Raw genomic sequence first — 23,518 nt, 5'->3', positions numbered from 1 at the left:
AATGAGAGCATGGTAACAGAGACATTAACTTAACTTATCGATGCTTTTCCCATTTCATCCACTCTGCAGCTCATGTAGAATATTCTTGACATTAGAACAATATTTAGAGCAAAGTCTTTCATTTTCGTAAACGCCTCCATTTAAAATATTTTAGTTGGGTAATAAAATGTCGCAAAAAAGTACTAATATAAAAACAAACAAGTGTACTTAAATGGTTTTAATTTAGCAATAGGCTGTTTTCATTTATATATCTGAGGTGATATAAAAAGTCGATGTCATAGGTGACGCTGTCACAAGCTTCAGTTACAAAATATACACTAATTTACATGGTATTTTCGGTTGGTAAAACATTTGATAATTAGTTCTTATTTAAATTGCAATGAAGGTGTTTTAAGATATAGATGCTATTCGTAAAAAAGCTAAAAAGATGTTGTTTTAATCATTTTAATGTTTTGAAAAAAAAGAAGCTAATGACGCAATACGTACACGTAAGCATATGCTTTGTACTTCTTAATTTTATAAAACGTTAATTAAATGATGGAGATCTATCGATAAGCACACAGACTTGAAGGACATTGTTCTTTTTTATTGTTCCATGTCACGTTTAATAATGACAAGACCTGGTGACACGTTTGCATATTTTATTGCATTTCAAATTGATGCATCGATATTTAATTGCATTAAGAGTGGTACCAATGGGAAAACAAATATGGCCGGGAAAATTTGATATTACTCTGCATGAAGTAATTAATATATTGTGGTTCACAACTGATCTGTACATTGATACATTCTTTTTTGCAGTGTTTTACTCGTTATTTATATTATTAGTCATTTTTTGCTTATATTCATGTACAATTTGAATTCATCGTTGGAGTTCGGAATAAATATTTATCAAAGTATATTTATCGTAAAATGTTACCATATGTTAAATAGTTAATACAGAATACTACGAATTTACATGTATCATATACATATTAAATGGGGTCGAACTTGGAAAATAAATATTTTATAATAAAAGTCTACTAGCACCATATGATAATCATATGTTTCAGTATACATATAATTATCGCATGATTATCACATGATAATGATATGTTTTTCACAAACATATGATTGTCATATGTTTTTACGCCAAAATTACCATATGAGAATCATACGATAATCACATGACTATTATATGTTCAATATCATATGATTGTCATATGACTACCATATGATTATCATATGAATCGAGCACCATATGATTATTGTATGTTGCACATTTGGCTGTGTAGTCATTAAATATATTTTAATCAACAACAAAACAATAGGTACAACTGTATCTCGGAAACAGTGGGTTCTGTTAATCATGTGATCAATAAAAATGTGACGAGTACAGCACCATTAAGGTTACCAGTTAAGAATTGCTGTTGTATTGATATTTTCTCTTATTTAACATCGAAGAATTTGCATGATAACATGTTTCACATACAACAGTTCAAATATTCAAATATTCCTCTCGATTTTACAAAATCATTTATTCTCCCCTGTCCGGAAAGTGATGACATTAATTTTCTAATGACAATGACATTAAGTTTACAATGACATTTGTTCTATACCAGACCTCAAAACATCACAGTGTATGTAAGTGATTACTTTGTTTTTGTCAATAATATTGATATGCGTTCAAGCCTTAATAAAATATGATAATCACATTTCAAAAACAAAGATGTGAAGCATTATAATATTTGATCAAATGACGTTACAAAAGTACTGCAAACATACTGATTTAAAGCTACTAATTTTCTTTTTTCTATTAGAATTTATGATTTCTTAGGTAGGGTTTGTTACTATGTTTGTTGTCGTTCACTACTTGGATGTGCCTCAACGTCAGTAGATGGAATCGCAGATCTAGCATGTCTGCTTGGCTGTTATAGTTACCTAATGCCTTAGTTTTATCAATGTAAAAACAGACACTACGTATTTAGCAATAAAAGCAAGATATATAGGGCTATTGCATTTAAATTGGTGAATAATATCCACGCTGGAAGGCTTTCCCAATATCCAAGTTGGAAGGCTTTTCCGATATCCAAGCTGGAAGGCTTTCCCAATATCCAAGTTGGAAGGATTTTCCGATATCCAAGCTGGAAGGCTTTCCCAATATCCAAGTTGGAAGGCTTTTCCGATATCCAAGCTGGAAGGCTTTCCCAATATCCAAGTTGGAAGGCTTTTCCGATATCCAAGCTGGAAGGCTTTTCCGATATCCAAGCTGGAAGGCTTTTTCGATATCCAAGCTGGAAGGCTTTCCCAATATCCAAGCTGGAAGGCTTTCCCGAATACCGTTATATAGCTTTTATGCAAATATATTGTACTGCTTTGGTTTTTCTATCATTGTTAAATTTAATCTTTATTCATACAGTGGAATCCGTCTAGAACATAAACACTTATTACTAAATGAACCAAAACACAAACAAAAACAAAATAAAATATATGAAAACAGTCAACTATAACCCCTTGCTATTATGTACAAATTTTCGTTTTGTCGTTGATATCTAAAAAAATAACGTAATGTCATTGACCAATAAAAAAAGAAAATGCATATAAGAGGAATACACACCGCCGCATGTTAACAGTTATATCATCAGTCGTTCTAAGGAGCGATTACTTGTATTGAAGGTTTGATTGGTTTAGATAACATCGATAAATTTGGACAGCTTTTTCCATGATATGGTCAAAAACATTGATTTTCTTCTTTCAAGAAATACTTTGATAACCTTTCTTGAACAATCCAGAGAAGACTGTTTGTCGTCAAGCAAATAAATGCAACATTTTTTAGAGATAAGAATTGATTTTCGAATTTTCTGCTCAATATTTCATAGAACTAATCGTAATTGGAATGTTTATTGTTTCGCAAATACCAGGAATAACATTGATATTAACACTTGTTAAGAAAATGGGCGATGTGTCAAGATTTTGACTTATTTTTCAGGAATAATATGTATGTATAGATTCCCGTTTTTTTAAGAATCTACGCGTACAGTCCAGATCATATGGGTAGAATTAAGAAGACAAAAATGTCAACACCTAGTCTGGCCAATCTTGTTATTATCTGAATCAAAGTTAAATAAGAATTTTCATAATTTTTTGCAAATAACTGTTTAACGTAAACAGAAACAATCAAATTAAATTAGATTAACAAATAATATATAAAATATTATAAAGCATTATTCAATCTTCGCGAGTGTCCATGTGCGTAAAAATATACTGATTTTATTATCGATTGGGTAACTTACCATTCTACGATATATGGGTAGTGGGGAATGGGAATGATGGTTGGGATTTTCAGTTTGGTTGATGGAAAAGTTTCTTTAGTTTTTATTTTAGTTTAAGTGGTGAAGAATTTTCGGATTTATTTATTTAATTTGATAATGTACAAGTTTAATACGAAATATGCAATGGGGATTTAAGGGGTGATTTTTCTATAGGGGACGGGAGATGGTACATGGTGTAAGTTTATACCATTCAATATCTGTATGCACTTCATTCTATACAATGCTTTGATATAAATATGCAAGGTTAATGTCATACGTCATTACTCCAAATTGTGTTATTTCGAGAAAGTATTGGCTTCTGTACGTAACGCGTTATTTCGCTAACGTATAGCGTTATTATGCAGTTTCGTCGTCGTATTTCGAGAAATATTTGCGTTGGCAGATTCCTTTAGACTTTATATATATATATATATATATATATATATATATATATATATATATATATATATATATATACAAAGGTCCCAGAATGTGATAACTCTATTCGCCGCACTGCTCCATCGCATCAATTTGATACAGGGAATAATAATGTAGGGTCTGAAAAATTCCCAACGATGTTAGAACTGTCAAATGTACGATGCAAATTCTTAGTCGTTCCCTCCGCGGGACTCGAACTCGTACCGCTGTGACATCTATGGCAACCTCGCTTACACAAAATCCAGCGCCTTAGACCACTCGGTCAGCTAGGCTATATAAAAATAGAGCTTTTGCTGGCCGGGTCATTCCTCCTCGTAGGATTAATCTAGGGTTGTAACTTAGTACACGATGTGTGGTAGTACGGGACAGTTCATTTTAAGTGTTATTATGTAGGATAGAGGATCAAATCGATGATGCATTTAACAACAACACAATATTATACAAACGTCTCAGAATGAGACGACTCTATTCGTTACACTGCTCCATCGGATCAAATTGATACAGGGAAAATAATGTAAACTTATAGAAGGGTCCGACAAATTCCCAATCATGTTAGAGCTGTCAAATTTGCGATGTAAATATTTGGTCGTTCCCTCCACGGGACTCAACCGCTGTGACATCTATGGCAACACAGCCTGCACAAAGTACAGCACCCTATACCATTCGGGCAGCTAGGCTATATAAAAATATATATTATTTTGGTTTACGATAATCTCAATGAACTTTCGTAACTACTTCTTTCTTGTAAAAGATTTTTAATATTACAGTAAGCAAAAATGCTGCTGTTTAGTTTGTGAATGTAATCAATAAGAAATATGTCTTAATTACTTAGTAGATTTCAGAAGGAGTATTAATATAAATCTAAAAAGTTATATATGTTTCATTAGATAATGAGTTAATGGGGTACTTCTGAATAATAATCTAGTTTTTCCTTGTCTTAATCCAAGCCAAAGCACCACTTCTTACGCTAAAGGATTATTAATGTAGCAAGAAAGAAACACCTAAACGAGAAATTTGATCCTCCATAACTTCAGAATTACTACTCAAAGCATATTAGCGTAAGATCAATTGATACTGACCGTATTTGAACTTCATGATAAGTACTTATTATACTTTACCCGGAGCAACATTATATATGTAAATATAACATATGATGCGTTATATGTTGATTTTCATTGGCTCAACCGGTCAGGTGTGTATCATAATGGTTATGTTTTTCTTTGCTTATAGAGACAAGCCAGACATTTTCATTCTATCATTCCTTATATTCAAACTATTTTTACTTCTTTTTTAATTAAATTCAAGCTTTGTTACAATGTTTTTTTCATAATATTTCAATATTAAAAGACTTTTTACTCTGTCAATTTGATATATATTTATAATTATGTACATATGGAATTTTGTAGTTCTAATAGGTCCAAAAATACAGAAATTGTGAATGAAAAGTGACCATACAAAATGAAAACATATGAACATGGTAAAAATGTTATTAGTCGTGAGACACTCTATCTTCTTTTACATAACAATGGTGATTAAAAATGTGATCAGCGAGAGTTAACAAAACATGAATGATATTAACGAAAGCATTCTTTTCTTGTATTTTTGATACGTGCACCTGCTCAACAGGGACAAATAGACAAAAAAGAAACATAAATGACTAATCATAATAATAAATGCAATTAAATGCGGACAAGTAGCTTTTTACGACAGCATTGTTAAAAAATTTTACAACTAACATGTACAACAACTACAATTATAACCCAGCATTTATGTGCACAGTATGTACCATATCGTAATTCTGAATGTTAACAATAAATTTGCACAAATGAGAGCCCTACTTCATTAATAAGTGTAACAGTTCTTATACCCTTACATATTGTATATTTGCTACATTTTGAGGGATGTTATTCAAAATGACATTGCAACATTAATAATTATTCAACCAATGATATCTATATTGACAGGGTACGGACTACGACTCTACAAAATAGAGCTGGTTCTATTGTCCTTCATCCTTTGGTCTGAACTTATTCACTTTATTGTTATTTTATACATGTGATGATTGTTTTAATTCCCAGATGAGATATAAACGAGGGCGTAATTAGATCCAATATTATTCCGTCATTGTTTTATATCATTGATGATATCTTACATTAAGATTTTTCTCTACCTTCTGACATTGATATTAGAAGACAGTAAGACGTAATTTGAATCAATAGCTATGTGTGTGTGTGTGTGTGTGTGTGTGTGTGTGTGTGTGATAGAGGGAGAGAGAGTGAGATTATATATATGCCTATGAGAATATTAAACTGTGAGACACCAAAAAAGAGGAAAGTAATATTCTAAACGTACCAGTTAGTGCTCCCACTCCCGACCTTCAAGAATGAAAGTACACAGTGTCAAGGATGAAAAGGAAAAATTACTTAATTCGCCGAAGTTGTCAATTTGATGAACAAATGTGTTTTTAACGGACTAATTATGTTGTCTGAGGTTTACTTAATTAAGGTTCTTATCGCCGAAGCACCAAATACTCCCATCAAACGATTAGAAAAGTTAATTACATACATAAAGATAAGCTTGATATTTGTGATTTTTCTATTCTGTTCGTCATGTTCCTCTGAAAATCACATTACGCTAACTTTAATGACTGAATTGCATAACATTCCGAGAAGTTGTTTTACAACAAAAGGTATTTGTGTCAAGTTGACATTTCACAATGACATAATTCAAGACTAAAAAACTGGAGTATATAAGTTAGTATATGTATGTGTACTTGTGTTTTCCTTTTCAGTTGTTCTGTTTATTCTTCGTGTGTTTTCTCTCTCAAAGTTGTCATTTTTGTCTATAACAAAAATGACATTTCAAGATGGCGGCAATACGCATTTGCCAGATACACCCGATGATACAATTTAATTGTACATTTCATTTTCTTTTCTCAACTGTAAATGAAATATATGGGTAAAACCGTAAAACATGATAAAACATTCAATACCAATACATATCATAAATTCATGTATGCTTTGTGAATTAATCGTACCAAATATTGCCCAAACAAATACCTTTTAAAGATTACGGTTTTAATCTTAAGAATACATGTTCTTTATGAATCTATCATAACATTCAGGATATGAACGGTAATGAAATGTACAAAGATTCTTGCATTTTTTAAAGAAAATATCCGAAAAAATGATTGAATAATTTAGTAATTTGCATGTACGTTGCTCTACATACCCTTGACTTGACGAAGGTCCTTAGGTGTTATATTTGTTTTATTTGTATGACGGAGTACAACACCAAAGAACAAATCGTCCAGGTTTGGGTTATATTATCAAATTTTAGTGGAATATATTAGCGTAAGATTGATCTATTCAATTTATTTTGTTGCTAAAATAAACATTACACATTGTTTCATTCATTTGATCATTTCTTGATGTAATAAGAGCTTAACCTGAACCGCCCGAGAGATTTCATGTTTCAATCTATTATACTCCTACATAAAATTCATTAAGACACCAAACAAGCAATTATTTTAAATGAGTAAACTTTATATTCATAGTATATCGAGGAATACAGGAATACATTTTAGTTTTGTAATTGTCTGATATTGATTTCCACTGGTTTTTTTGTCTTGCGTGTTCCCTTGTTGTGTCAATCTAAGACAATAACATATTCAGAAGGTGAAATACCAAGACAGTGTGTAGCACACATCGAAATCTGTTTCCAAAGGTTTGTATTTCATCAGGGGCTACCAAACGAATGTTAGTTTGCATTTCTTTGCAATGGTAAGTATGAACACATTTACATAAATATCACTATTTATTTCGAAATGATCGGAAATGACTGTTTGATAGTTGAGTTGATGTGTTCGGATATTCTAAAATAAATTCTAAATCCTCTTCTTTTAATACATTAAAATTCCTGATCTCTGTGAAAAGTCCTGATCTCGCTGACATAATAGTAATATTTGACTTGCATCAGAATAAAATAAAATGTTGAATTGAATTAACTTTGTGGTGACTACTTTATATTTTGAACCTTGTTTCTACATGTACATTTTCTTAATTACAGTAGTAATGCACTTGCAGTGTAAAATCAAACAAGTAAGGATTGGATGTAATCATATTTCTTCATGTTTTTGTCATTCATTTTTCCTATCAATTTCATTTGTTTGTTTTCAATTTTAGTTTGCGTTTCTTGTTTCTTATTTCTGATTATTTGGGTACTATGAAAGTATTTTGATTCATGGATACCAAACTTCGAGTATTAGGGAAGAAACACAACTTCGTGGATTCTTTAATTCGTAGTTTCGAGGTTTTCAGTATACACATGAAGAAAAAATGGAAACATTCTTTTCTTTGGGATCAAGTTTCATGGTTTGGGCAACATACGAAAACCACAAAAATTGGTACCATACGAACATTAGTATTTTCACAGTATGCTCTGTTATAATTATTGATTTGATTTTCTTTTATTATTGTTGTTGTTTCAACTTATTTATTTTATTGGTCTTGGTTATTTTGTTTGTATATTTTGTAAAAAATAGATTGGAAAGAGAAAAGAGAGTATTGCAGACAATTGGAGATTCTTCTCCATTTTATTGAGCGAGAAAGTAATAGCAAAGTTGATTTCACTCACAAAGCTGGATGGTATTACATGTACAAACAGTCTGATCGTTCGTATTATGAACGCACCGTTATAAGTAGTTGTTGTCCCTTTTAACGCCAATTAAAGCGTAGGAATCTAGATATAACATTTGCTTTATCACATTATTATCAATGGTGTGCCTAAACATTTCGTCTCAAGTTCAACATTATCACGGAGAGATGTGTATGGAACAATAAATACATTCCATGATAATGTATATAAACAAAAATAGGTATTACTTGTAAAATCGATAGGGTACTAAAAAGAATAAAAAGCAATGTATATACATATTTTATAGACGTAGGTTAGTATTTCATTCCATGTGGATACAATAAGATAAGGAAAGTCGTAGATAACATTCATAATATTCATCTTCATTTGAGTATTTTTTAGACATGGTATGTTCCTCGCATATTCCAATTCATTCACAAGTTTATATAACTATTATTTTCAAATCAACAAGATTATCAAAAGTGATTTGTAGCTGATCTTTTATAAAGATCAGAGATAATTCTTTGAAGCCATCTAGACCTCGACCTGAAGTACATGATTAGTCGGTTAATTCAAAAATATTAAAAACTAAACCAAAGTATTGATTCATTCAAGAAACTGATGATATTTCAGACAGACAAATCTATTTTCTGTTCTACAAGCAAATACCAAATTGATTTCACTACTAAATCAAGTCAGCATTTGAAGTTAAATTAAAGATATAACAGAAATGTCAACAACAAAACTTCTATACTATTATATGCCCAATGCTTAAACATATGTGCTTGTCCAAACCTATGCATATTACTTAATTATCGTTGATTCAACTGGGATATATGCTGTATATGTCAGGGATTTTTGTTGTTATTTTATAACTTGGTTTTTGTGCCTTATTTAGACGCCACAACAGTGCTAATCAAACCTGAACACATTGAATACATTTTTTGCGTAATATACAGGTATATGACTTATTTCCAGTATACTGAAGAATACTTGCGTGCTATGTACTGATTTATTGTTACTTCTTATTTTAATATTTTTATCCTATTTTACGATTCTAATATTCAAGATGAAAGAGTTATCAAGGGAACCAAGGTTATAGCGGTAATCAAAAGAATGCTATCCAGGGACAAAGTTCATACATGAAAAACAGACATACATACACAACAAAGAACAAAGTAACAAAAGCAAATTAGCAACTCGCACTCCACTAAAAACTGGGAACATGGACCAGGTGCACCGGTAGGGTAAGCGTCCTTTGCTTTTCTAGAAACAACCGCCGAGTTGCTCATAAAAGTCAAGTCCGGGGTAAACAAAAGAGGAAAAGAAAACTATGAACCGTTGAATAAATCAGTTTTCATGGGGCAGATGGATACATCATTACGATCCACGAGTTCATGATGACGACCATAAAACTTCTGTAGTGATGACTTCAATCTTGTAGCAACATAACCCTGTTCCAAACGCCTATTTGTTAGAGTTCTAGCGCGATACAAAAAGTCTGCGTAGTTTCGGCAAGCTCTGGCATAACGTATAAGTTGTGATATGAACACTCCACACGCAGGTGCTGAAGGAATGTTGCCACAGATGAAAGGAAAGTTGACAATTCTGACTGAAAAGTCATCACGTTTGTCGTAAAGGTTGGTCAGTAGTTTTCATTTACCATCGATTTCTAAGTGCAGGTGAAGATATGAGGCTAACTTCACAGTGTCTGTAGTATCCTTTTTCTCGAGTTCTTTGGGGTAGATGCGATGTATCAAATCCCCGAAATTAGGATTATTTAAAGATAATACACTATCTATATAGCGAAAACTGAGATTAAAGGCTCTAACCAAACGATATTCTTTCTTTCGGATCAAACCAGCTATGAAGTCAGCCTCATAAGAGTGACGGAATAGGTCAGCAAGTAAAGGAGCACAATTTGTTCCCATTGGAATGCCGACCCTTTGTTGAAAAACACGTCCACCACACTGGACAAATATGTTGTCGATTAAAAATTCCAGCATTTTGTAAACATCTTCCTCTGTATATTTGGAAGATGATTTGAGTTATTTCTTACAAAGTATGAGGAATCTCTACCAAAAACTATATATTTGTATCTAGGTGTACCGTCTTTTTTGGAAAAACAACGATGTATAATGTTTTTAAGTCGGGATTTTAACTCCGGAATAGAAGTATACAGTGTTGAAAAATCATAGGTTTTAATGCTATTATATTCATATAATAGTCTTGAACTGATTGTCTCCAAAAGATCTTTCGAATTTTTCAGGATCCACATTGAGTTAATATCACTACGGGAGTAACAAGGATTGTGGTAGGACTGCAGACCATCTTTGACAGTTGTGAGTATAGAAGTTTAAAGTTTTGAAAGAGGTTTGGTGGTACATTTTGCAGATCCAGCTATGAAACGGTGTTTGTATGGATTCTTGTGGAATTTAGGAATCTAGTACATAGGCGGTAAATCACAATCATCTTCCTTGGTAGAGAGACCAAAAGAGGATACCACAGATTTATGGTTTTCCACAACCTCTCTTTTGGAGAGTGTGCTAGCAGTATAGATCTTACCACTGCTATTATTTTCTACGTCTACCTCTGGTAGTAGACATTTGATGTAAAACTTTTTGCAGACAAAAACAATGTTGTTTTGGGCTTTGTCCGCTGGTACGACAATATACTTGTCATGTATAGTATGTTTTTGCTACATCGGGGTCTTTGAAAACTGATGTAGCTTTGGCACTCATTGACCTACTTAAAACTTTCATTCGTTTCAAAATGAAAGACCTCACGGCCTTTAACCACTCTGACAGAGAATCAATGTCTTCTTCTTCTCTTTTTATCCATTTTCGTGAATAGTCATCGACGGCATCCATAAAAACTTCAAAGTTATAATTCCAATTTATGGAGCATGGTTCACGGTACTTGGCACCTTTAGAAAGGATATTATGGTTAAATTAGGCATGTGCATTTCACGCGTAGTAAGAACATCAGTCTGTCTGCAAATTTAGTACATGTAATAGTAAAGTTAATTTATAGTACGCTAATTTGAATTTTAGAGGTGCATATTTTGGATTCTAAATATTTGTGAACGAACTGACTTCGTTTGGCAAAATTGCTAAAATATAAATTAATCCATAGAATTTCTAATTTTTAACAAGCAGCACGGCGAGTATTTTAAGAAAAAGCAGGAGCTGCTGACTTTTTCGTATCACTAGAGTTTACCTACATATTATGTTTGTGTGTACTTTTTGTTGTTGGTCTTTTTTGTTAGACAATACATTTTTCGTGTGTCGTCTTTCTAATACAATATTTTTTATTGCAGAAACTTTCTATTTCTATGGTAAATAGGAGAAGGGAAATGGGAAATGGGGATTGTTTAGGGGGAACGGGAATATTGTATAGAGAGGATAGGATAGTGAATCTTTAAGGTATTTATTTCCATAATTGATTTTTCAATTAAAAAAATATTTTAAAAGTTGAAGTCTTTACAAATATATAACTTAATTTGAAAATGAAAATATTTGATAGAAATAAAATACATGTGCAATTTAATGGTGAATGTGATCGATGATGGCAATGGGGAATTGGGGAATATTGTGTAAATGGGAATTTATACCATTCAAGTCTACTATCATCATGTTTTGTTTTCTGTAATCAAACTACTTATTTGTACTTCTTCTCCTATAGCACCAAAACGTGTTCATCTTAATGCAGGAAAAGTGAATGCTATTTCCTCTAATTTGTTTTCTCCTTTTCCGAATGCAAATTAGCATAAGATTTTATTTTTCAATTGTGAAATGTTTGCATGTCAATTCCATTTTTTTTGTTTCAAATAATTGTATTTGATTTATATTCCTGCATTGAATACTCATTAAACGACAAACAAAATGCCATTACAAGGAGATGCAGATAAACACATACATGTTCCAAGTTTGAACAGATACAGTAATCATTACTTTTGATTTTAAGCAGTGCAGAACAGATGTAACAACAAAAAAGGACCGAAATCATAATGAATTGTTGTAAACATTAAACAAAAATACACAGGCTGTTTAACTCCTAAACTGTTTACAAGGGCTAGATATTAATAGCAACCAGACGCGGATACAAAGGTCATTCCATGTTTAAACTGTATAGATATGTTATCATTTTGCATGAAAGCATGCGTTATTGATATTCTTATCCTAACAAGATGAAAAACTCTGAACTCGTCTTTTAATCAACCCCTAAAATCATTGGTGAAAAAAGACTTACAAAGGATTGTTTTTCTTTTAGATGTTTAGCGTGACCATAAATGTCCGAACAGAAATAATGTTGGTGCAAATCATGAACGTTTAATTATATAAATGGTAATGTTTATTACAAGTTCAACGATTGGTTTTTAAACATTGGGAATTCAGACTACAAAAAAAAAAAAAAAAACGGTATTTAAGTTTTAGTGCTTTTATTGAATATTTAATGTTCTTCAAGGCATTTATGTCATTTCAATTTTAATATGGTAACAGATTGGGATAAAACTGTACAAGAAACTCATAAAACTCGATCACAGGGGAACCATAACGAAGCTGAGAATTGAGACACAAACAATGAATACACGATGTATCGTAGTACGGGACAGCTCATCTAGGATTATCTATCTTACATAACAACACCTAGATAAACTGTTCCGTACTACCATACATCGTGTACTAAGTTACAGCCCGAGATTAATCCTACGAGAAGGAATGTTCCGGTCAGAGAAAGCTTAAACTTATATATAGCCTAGCTGGCCGAGTGGTCTAGGGCGCTGGACTTTGTGCAGGTGGTGTTGCCATAGATGTATGTCATTACAAAATATTTGCTTCACAAATTTGACAGTTCTAACATTGTGGGAAACTTGTCAGACCCGTTTCTACTTACTTTTTCTACCCTGTATCAATTTGATCCGATGGAGCCGTGTAGCGAAATAGAGTCGTTACATTCTCAGACGTTTATATGTATGTATAAAATCACAGATTGTCCATTTTTTATCTTTTGCGGTGTTGGGAGATTATCAAATCAGTTTAAAATTTAACGATGATCTTTCTTCATTCGAATGTTATGGTATTGTAGTATGATTATAAACAAAACGCAATACAAATATCCATATAAAATGCAGGGTTGATGATGAGTCTAGGATATAATAATATCGAACACCCAAAGCGGTGGGAGCTCTACGGTTATTAAATGTACTATCTAAATTTCCCTTAAGGTTCCCCAATATACTACCGAAAAAAAGTTATGTCCAGGAAGAAACAGATAGTGACTGTCCTTACGGAGAAAATTCATGGCTTCCTTAAATCAAACAAATAAAAATATAAAGGTTTAGATTACGTTTCAGTAAAAAATTAATTCATCTTTTCTGATGAATTTTTCGAATTTTTTTTTCACATATTAAAAGAAGTGAATATGATGGTATAAAAAAGTTTGGGAAAATCATGGATGTACAGACGTGTATCTTAGCTGTTTCTCTGTCGCTGTTGTCAAGAACCTAACCCGCCTTGGAAAAATATAACTCCGTTTGTATTTTCCAAATCGATAGGAAAGGCAATCATTTTCGTGTTTGGATTTTGCAGCCGTCAGTTGCGTCTGAAGTTTGTTTTGTTTACGTGAAATGATATGCGTAAAATATTCCTACCATCCTTTCTAAATCTGAAAAGGATGTTGCTAGAGATGCCCTTAAAGGTTAAAAATTATAAAGTATGGTGAAGCGCTATAAAGTTATCGACCATTTTGAAAGCAAGGGGAAAGGGGAGATTGGGTTGGAATTTTGGAGAACCATTTTTTTTAATTTACTCACTCAAGACAAAAAGTTCCCCCATTATGTAACAAGGAAATTTGAAAAATGAAAATATTGATTACGCTTGCTGCTGATAAATAAATAAAAATGTTGCACTTGCAAAACAACAATTTGCATCCCCTCCTTTTGTAATGTCCTTTTTTATTTTTACGAGTCTCGCACAAACAATACACGAATGGTAAAGGTCACGGTGTAATGCCTACTTCATATTATATCATTTGTTTATTTTTATTATAGATATTGAGCGAGACATATGTTACTTGTTGTTACATTGTCTTAAATTGTATATTAAATCGTAATGTTCAGGGCAATCTTAGCACTCGTCATGTACGTACATATTTCTCATGCAAGTAAAATTTTAATACAATATCTTAAACAAAAAACAACAGGTTCACGTATAAAAGACAACGAAGACTTAGATATCAAATCGTTGTTCCAAATAGAAATAATTAAACGGAAACATATTATTCTACGTGTCAGGAAAAAATGTATTCAAAGTTCCATCAAATTCATTATCTTCTGCTCCCTTAAAATATGTAATTATCTCCTTTCAATCACATACTAAAATGGAAAGAACAGAATCAACTAACTTAATATCAAAATATTAATTGCTATTCGACTAACGCTATCTTCTATGATTTCATCATGCCATTATTAAATGCTAAGTCTGGCTACCTTAAATTCAATATATTTTTCAATACCTTAGTCTATAATTGTTTTGTCTATCAATAGAAAGCAAGCTGAAAAATGAAAATTGGAAAAAAACATGTAATGAAATCTTATAAAGTTCAGACAATTAAAACCTGGTTGGAAAAATGATATGCTATAGAAATAGTACTCACGTCTCTGTAAATGTGTCGTTTCAGTGAGAGAACTATAATAATAGGGTCATCAATCCATTCTATCTATTGTAGTAGAAGCATGTTTACGCTTAATTTACAAGGGGTTTCCCAGTAATGGGTGACGCATGACGTTTTAAAATAATTTTATCCATGTCATATCACAAATACATGCGCATCCTGTCTCAACGTTGCAGGTTGGTTTTCGTTTGTTCGTTTGTTTTTATTTTTTGATTAAATGCAATGATTAAAGAGAAATATATTATATAGAAGCAATGTAGTTAATTGAAAAAGGAAATAACTCGTTAGTTTCTGCCAAACAAAAATTTGATTGCTTTATTAGGGAACTTTAAGATCATTTTCTGAGCCTTCTTTATCAACATGTAAATGAAAATCCTTCACATACGTTGTGTATAATATAAACATAACAGTGGAACAAAAAAATCTATGAAAAATAAATTTATGCTGTGCCAACCATATCATCATGATCATAGGCTTAGCCTGATTTTTATTTTTTAAGTGAAACCTGTCGAAACCAAGCCCTAAATAATCCAGTCTAAAATGTACACTTTCAAGCCTTTATATTAAACCTGTCTAAAAATAGTCCAAAAGGGGTTCGGGTTACCTCTTTCCGAAGTTTATTGGCACTACGTTTAAGGTTGTTGCAGTACAATACATTATTCATAATGATTTGTTTAATATGTACTGCTTTTTTTGCTATTTTCTATTTAGTGTTTCTGTACATGTAGAATATAAAACAATTTTTGATACCTGATGCCTAAGTGCTAACCAACGTTATCTAACTTTACTATCGTTAAGATTTTTTTTCTTTTAATTAATGACTACATAAATATCGCTTCATTCATATACAGACAAAATATGTAAAAGTGTCATTGTAAGGTCAAAGAACCTGTAAATAGATGCTCATGAATAAATGCTATTAAAAATACTTATTAACAAGCATTATTTGAGCAAACTCTACTATTTTCTATCGTAATGTTGAATTGATCTTTATTGTTTTGATTTACAGCAGGTTTTGTAAGGGAATATGAATTTTGTGCTAGCTTTAAAATAATATCGAGGGAAGACTAATCAAGGGAACAAAAAAAAAACAGACTAGTGGTCATTCGTACTTATATTTACAATGTGTGTTTTGTTGTTGTTTTTGTACAAGTTTATTCATAGTATCACGGGAAAAGATTATCTATATTTTAGTTAACTTTGGCACAAAACAAGAATTCGTTAAGACATGAATTAATCGTCTGCGTCATCCTGTCATCATTTTGATTAAATTATAATCATATTAGCTAATCTCTTGATGCAACAGTGGTTCTCCATTACATTTTCATAGACAGCATAATGAAATCATTTGCATAGAGTGAAATGTTTTACCATTGTTTTGCCTAGTTCTATTGAATAGGAGATGTATGGCAGAAACAAAAGTCTCTTGTATTTCTGTTTTATTTTCTTTTATCCTCAAGTTTTGAGAATTCCATTAAAGTGATAAAATATGCAGATGGCAAGATTGATCAGTCGTTATGTTAAAAATATAAATAATATCAGCAGCACTACATGTGTACTATGTTTATGTATCTTTCTGTTCAATCACCCCTTTTTACGCAGCCAAATAAAGCCATATATAATCATTGATTATCATATGATTCACATATAAAAATGACATCTGTCATCATAATTATAGTTGTGAAAGAAAACAAAAACATGATTTTTATGTGATAATCAAATGATAATCATATGAATCTGAAATATATGTTAAATCACACCACTCTTGTTTCATATGATAATTGTACGTTGTAAATCATATTCTCTTGCATGGCATTTTTTCTCAATATATGTGTGTGTCTCTCTGTATTTGAAGTGTAAAAAGCCAAACGTAAATTTCAAATGGTAATACTACCTCAGTGACGCAACATGTTAGAATGACAATAATCGTTGAGAAAATTTAAAATAAAACCAATCAAAATTCTTCTCAAAGCTTCTTTTCTGCAGTCGGTTACCAGAGTGTTCATTCATCTGCTACCAAAAAACAAGTTTCAGTGGCCAAGTGATGGCAAACTTGAAGATATTCGTATGATTTGATAGACAAGGAGACAATATTAAACTAAACGATTATATACTGATCAAGATTGAAGTTATACATCATCTAATTATCTAGATATGAAGTGATGACAAGTATAATCTTCTATAAGTTGTTAAGAGGAAAACGATTTTATAGATATTATGAAAACATAATGTATTTGGTTTAACTTCTACCAATTTAGAATTTAAGTAATTGTCTTTGTAAGAATCATGCAAAATAAAAAAAAATGTGATACGCCCCCACAAAAAGGCTACATATTTTTTTATTTTTTGAAATTAAGTTGTTTTATGGTTCTAGACTATAAAATGTGTAATTATTCATTACAATCTGCCTGCTATTAGGGGATAATCAACATTGAAAATTCAAGAGATTCTATAGTATTTGAGTGTCATTTACAGAGTTATCCCCCTAATTTTGAAATCTACAATGCATTCTATATAAATTTATCCCCTAAGAACACAGGTTATATGAAAAGCCAAATAATTTCTGTTTACTGTGGCAATTAAATAAAATATCGAAAATATGTAGGCTTTTTACCTATGAATCACATTTTGCATGATTCTTAGCTAGAGTACTACATACTATGTTGTTATTAGGTCTGTTTCACATTATTATAAGTAATTGATAATTTGTAAATTTAAAAAATGTTTTTGAAATATACTTTTGTTGCTTTAAGGTCATGCAGTTTCTATTTGTATAATACCTGTATTACAAAATTAGGTTATGAATTAATGTTAAAAAACCGGTCAGGACTTTCCTCCCGTAATATGTTTGATATGCATCAAATTGCAGATAATCATCTTTGTATCATTTTAATACTGACATCGTTAGTAATGTTGTAATTGCATTGGATATCTTGTGCAACTTACTTCTCACTCTCGAGGCCCGTGGGACATAAATCATACAGGAACATAATCTATCAATTTAACATAACCTCCCACTCTTCTCAAATCTTTAAATCTTTTTTCTGCAAAAACCCATTTTTTATAGATATTGATGGTAAAATGTATCACTTGAGACTTGAAAAAGATAACATAAAATGATAAAGAAATTGCTTTTAAACCTTGTAATGAACTTTTGATGTCGTCATAAAAATACTTGTAAAAGGCGGTTTAGATATTCTCATTGTCTTTTTATTAATCAGAGATACGCCATATAAGTTGAAGCCACATATTATTATTTTATAGGTCCCACCTGGAATGTGGGCAATTTATTTGACAATGTCAAAATAAGTTCATCTTGTTTTGCAAGCCAGATTTAGACACACTAAGTAATTGTTAGAAGACTGAATTAATAGTTACAATATACAAAACCTCACATTCGTTAATTCTACAAAATGTCATTCTGTAAAACATATTTTCATTGTATTGATTTGAAAATGATTCATTACACGGGATTCTTCTTTTCAAGCATTCTTTTGTAGACTATATCATCAGATTTTTCATCTGTGGCAACATCCCTTAGCACCTGCGTATAGAGTGTTCATATCACAACTCATACGTTATGCCAGAGCTTGCCGAAACTACGCAGACTTTTTGTATCGCGCTAGAACTCTAAAAAATAGGCTTTGAGAACCGGGTTATGTTGCTACGAGATTGAAGTCATCTCTACAGAAGTTGTATGGTCGTTATCATGACCTCGTTGATCGTTATGATGTATCCATCAACACCATGAAAACTGATTTATTCAACGGGTCATAGTTTTCCTTTCCTCGTTTGTCTACCCCAGACTTGACGTTTTATGAGCAACTCGGCGGGTGTTTCTAGAAAAACAGAGGACGCTACCCTACCGGTGCACCTGGTCCATGCTCCCAGTTTTTAGTGGAGACCGAATGGCTCATTTGCTTTTGTTACTTTGTATGTATGATTTTAGTTACTTTATGTTCTTTGTTGTGTATGTCTGTTTTCCATGTCTGGTCTTTGTCCCTGGATTACATTCTTTTGATTACCGCTATAACCTTGGTTCCCCTGATTACTCTTTGTCGAAATTATCATGTTTTCTACAGATTTCCAATTTGAACTGTATTTATAGACTTAATAGTTTTCGCATAACCCAATGTCAACTTAGTACCTTACACCCCCACAACTTGGCCCTTTTTGTTATTAAAAATCTTTGTTTATTATATTACTTTCATTACAACTTAATTGAAGAAGTATTGTTTAAGCTGTTTTTTTTTGTTTTGTTTTTTTTAAGAAATTTAACAAGTCATGTTCTAATTCAAAATCATAGAATTTATGTATAAAATTGAACTATTTACATTTACATAAGATACTTCTAAGGCAACAGAGTTCCCAGGTGATTTTCTTTTATCATTGTTCATTACATTTTTCCCATTTGTATTCTTTTGCTAAATACAATTTTTGATTTTGTCAATCAACGACTATATAGCTCCGGGAAATAGTGCATGACAAAAAAGTACAATTGTTACATTCCAACCTACGCTTGTTTTATTCTATAATAATGAAAAAAGATTAAAGCACATACAAGAAAATTGCTATAACTACATGTTTTGAGAGACGAGGCCTCAGCGGAGATAGATCAAAATAGACCATTAGGTAGTTGGTACCGTAGTGTGATGAAATGTCATCACATTTAAACTACCTTCTGGGAAATCAGAAATAAAGTCAAATTAAATGTTTTGTAAACATTTATTTATGCACATTATTTGCAAAGTTTTTAAGTCGTATATGGAGTTACCAATGATATAATCAAATAAATGCAGATAATTTATAATTTATCATATGTACTAAAAACGTTATGCAAATGCAATTTCACTCTCACCCTTTACTTTTCATTGTAGTAATGTTAAATTGTATAATGTATCCCACTGGAAACAAAACATGGAATGTTAGAAACGTCATGATAGGACGTTTCATGACCTATTAGTAATAAAAAATAACGGTTAGCATGGCATGTTAGGTTAGCGAACTTATTCTGATATCAATTTTAAAAATCAAAATCTAATGCTACAGAAAAAACCCAAGGGTACAAAATTTTAGGCGTCATTTATATAAATATGCAATGTTTTCTTATGCAACCGAGACATGAATGTAGATCCATTGGTGATGTTTGATTCTAAATACCAACGTTGTCTATTTGACGTAGAGTTTGCAAGTGAGTAAACACGTGCTTTATGCACCATGACTCATTTTCTGCGATTGGAGCCTCATTAAATGTCTTCTAGCATACTGAATCGCACATAATCTTTACTCGCTAGAAGTCTATGAAACAATTAGATATTTCAGTAATGTTACACCTCTCTTTCAATCAGCATTACGATAATTTATCAGCACAGGTACATGTAAACTTTAAGTCGGAAATTTTAGGTTCTGACTCTTCGAGATGATTTCAATATCAAACAATAGCAAATGAGTTTTCGCATGTATTAGAACTTTCTAGGAATATTCACATGATTCTTATAGAGTAAACATCACAATAATTCGTTTTACCTAAACTTGTATTAGTTACTTGCGTGTAGTGTACCTTCAATGAAACGTCTCATTAAACTATTATTCGTTTATTTTTCTTCCGTCAACATTTGAAGAACAACAGGCTGTTTTCTGCGTCTTATGTCAATTAAGTAATACCTATTAAAATATTGGCCTAAATAAGTCTTAACAAACTAAGTAGATTTATCTTTCCTTACACATAGAAATGTAAGTGTGCGGACAAAATAAAGAAGACAGAATACATAACATTCAAATGGTATGACAAAATTCAAACCGACTTCTATTTTCACAGGTCAATTTTACAAATAATTATTTTATAAGCCAACTAAATTTAATGATTCTTCTATTTAGGTTGACCAGTTAGGTATTACCACAGTATAACAAAAACGATCCCCAGGATGATGTTGAACTCACCAACATACACAATACCTAATACATATCCATATATGTGCAGAATGTGACGATTCTATTCGCTACCCTGCTTCATTGGATCAAAATGATACAGGGAAGATAACATAAGCATTGAATGGTCTGAATAATTCTCAATGGTGTTAGAACTGTTGAAACAGTCTAAAGTCGTTGAGAATTTTAAGACCCATCTACATGTATGGGAATAGGCAATTATATTTTGGACATATCACCTACTACCTTGTCGAAGGACAGACGACATTTATCAAATCCACTAGATCGCATTATTTAAAGTCATTTTAATACACTAATTTGTTTAACAGCAAAGTGAATCTGGCAGCAGCCAGGATAATAAGAACCTAACATTTTTGTGAATGAAATACATACTGAAGAATCTCTGACACCGAGGATATGAATTCAAATTTGAGTTAGAGTACACTGAAATCGTACCCAAGGGTGTCTGATATTTCATAATCTTGCATATTCATGCGGTGGTCTTTTTCTCTATTTTAAAGTTTAAAGTAAAATATATAACTGTGTTGCGTGTTTTATGTCACCTGTGGTTGAGATAAGGATATTTCACATGGCTGAAAAAGGAATATGCTTCTCTCATTAGCAGGAAATTGTTTTGAGACTCCCTGCAGCCTCTAAGAACTGCATCTTATACTGCTTTAGTGGCTACATGTTTTTAAATTCAAAGTTATGGTTGCAATATGATTGAAAGAATTTCATCAGAGAAATGAGATGATTCTTTCTATGCTATTAAATTTTTGCTACTGAACTAAGGCAAGATAATGACTTAAATGGGTAAATTACAAGTATGAATATAGTTTATAGTAGGAAAAATGGGTAATGTGAACTCCCAACAAAATTTACAGTTTAATAAGAAATTGTTCATATCAGGGAAGACCACAACATAACATTGGTAGCAACTCACTTTTGACTTATTATGAAAGATTTAAACATATAAACTTAACTCATTATATATGGTAGGCTGTTTGTAGTATCATGATTTATAATCCTCAACTACATGTATGTTTACAATTTATTAAGACTAAGCAATAAATTGCAATACTCTAATAACATCGATGGATGAAATGATTGCGCTTCTGCTAGTGTTATATAAAGAACTGCAATGACTAGAATGAAATATATAACAATGTACGTCATTATAGTGGTCAATTACACAAAAGCCGCAAACCACGAATTCAAGAATCCATGTAAATTGATATCCACGAATAGAAGTACCTTAACAGTAATTAACTTGAAAGATCATTGTTTGAAAATGTATACCGGTGAATGTGACAACAACACAACGATTGTCCAATTCCTTTTGGAAACAAGAGATTTGCTTCATCCTTATCTGATGATAGTAAAATTGTACGTGAAGAAACAAATGTTTCTCTGACCGAATTAGCGATATTATGTCATGCAGTAAACATGAAGCTGAAGCGTTTCTATCTAGTTTAATTTGTGAGTGTAATTTTCCATGAGTTTTTGTCTTGCCATTTACAGATTCCGGAAAATATTTTGCTATATTTACGCCCTTTAATAATTTCAACAAACTTCCTATGTCCTGCATTGGCTTATGATACCAGTTAATAAGGTCGTTATTTTCTGATATCTAAATGATTACATCATTTCAGTGATAGTACCAAAAACAAATTATACTTTTTTCTTACATTATTAATAATTGTGGATGGTAAAATTAAAAAATGATGTATATCTAAATGCTTATTTCAGCCGTGGACATATTGAAAGTATTTCCAGAGTTATTTGAATCCTGCAGACCAAATGGTTTGCAACCAAATACAGTGTCACAAAAAGTGATGTCTTGGCATACACTTTGAAGTCAGTTTTATGTATTGACCGACACTTAGAGATCGATGGAAAAAAATGTATGGTTCTGTGTTTCTCTTTTCCCTGTCTGGAATTTGTCGCTGCAGATTAGGTTATTTAGATTTCTCCTAGAATCTTGTTTCCTTTAATTACTCTTATATGCATAGTATGCTATGTTGCAATACATTTGGACGAATAAATAATATTTTATAACATTAATATACCTGGTCAATGATTACATTACCAAACATAAAACCAAACAAAAAAACACAAAGCAAATAACAAAAATAAAATAAAAGCCAAAAATAGAAAACAAGCATATGGCAGTGAAGCCTAGGATTTGAAAAAAACGCGCTATTAGCGGGAATACATATTAAATTCTGTAAACTTTTATTGCACATGAATAAGTCAATTCCCAATTTTATGGGCTACGGGGAACTTGGTAGATATCCTTTTGATATTAATGTAAATCTTCGGGGGAAAGCTTATACAGCAGCCAGAAAAACTTCCATCAATATTATATATACTTGCATTACAAAAGCACGATATTAATATAGAGTGGATAAAAGAAGTTACATCTATTTTAAATGGTTGCGGTATGTCACTTGTATGGAATAGCCAAACGTTCACAAATCTAACTTGGTTGTATAACAATGTGAAAGAAATTTGAATTGATCTGTTTAAACAAAGTTGGTATTCAGATACAA

At 31.7% G+C, this 23,518-nt stretch overlaps 1 protein-coding gene across 1 annotated transcript in view; it reads left to right on the top strand.

Moving 5' to 3' along the window:
* Positions 1–23,518, top strand: part of LOC148600940 (uncharacterized) — a 123,667-nt gene that overhangs the window by 25,775 nt on the left and 74,374 nt on the right. The gene's annotated exons all lie outside the window — the stretch shown is intronic.

The sequence above is a fragment of the Perna viridis genome, chromosome 12, assembly GCF_037379345.1.
Source record: "Perna viridis isolate PV_CMFRI_1.1 ecotype Kerala chromosome 12, ASM3737934v1, whole genome shotgun sequence".
NCBI classification, from domain to species: Eukaryota; Metazoa; Mollusca; class Bivalvia; order Mytilida; family Mytilidae; genus Perna; species Perna viridis.
The sequence above is the reverse complement of the archived record's forward strand: the minus strand, read 5'-3'. Positions and strand labels throughout refer to the sequence as shown.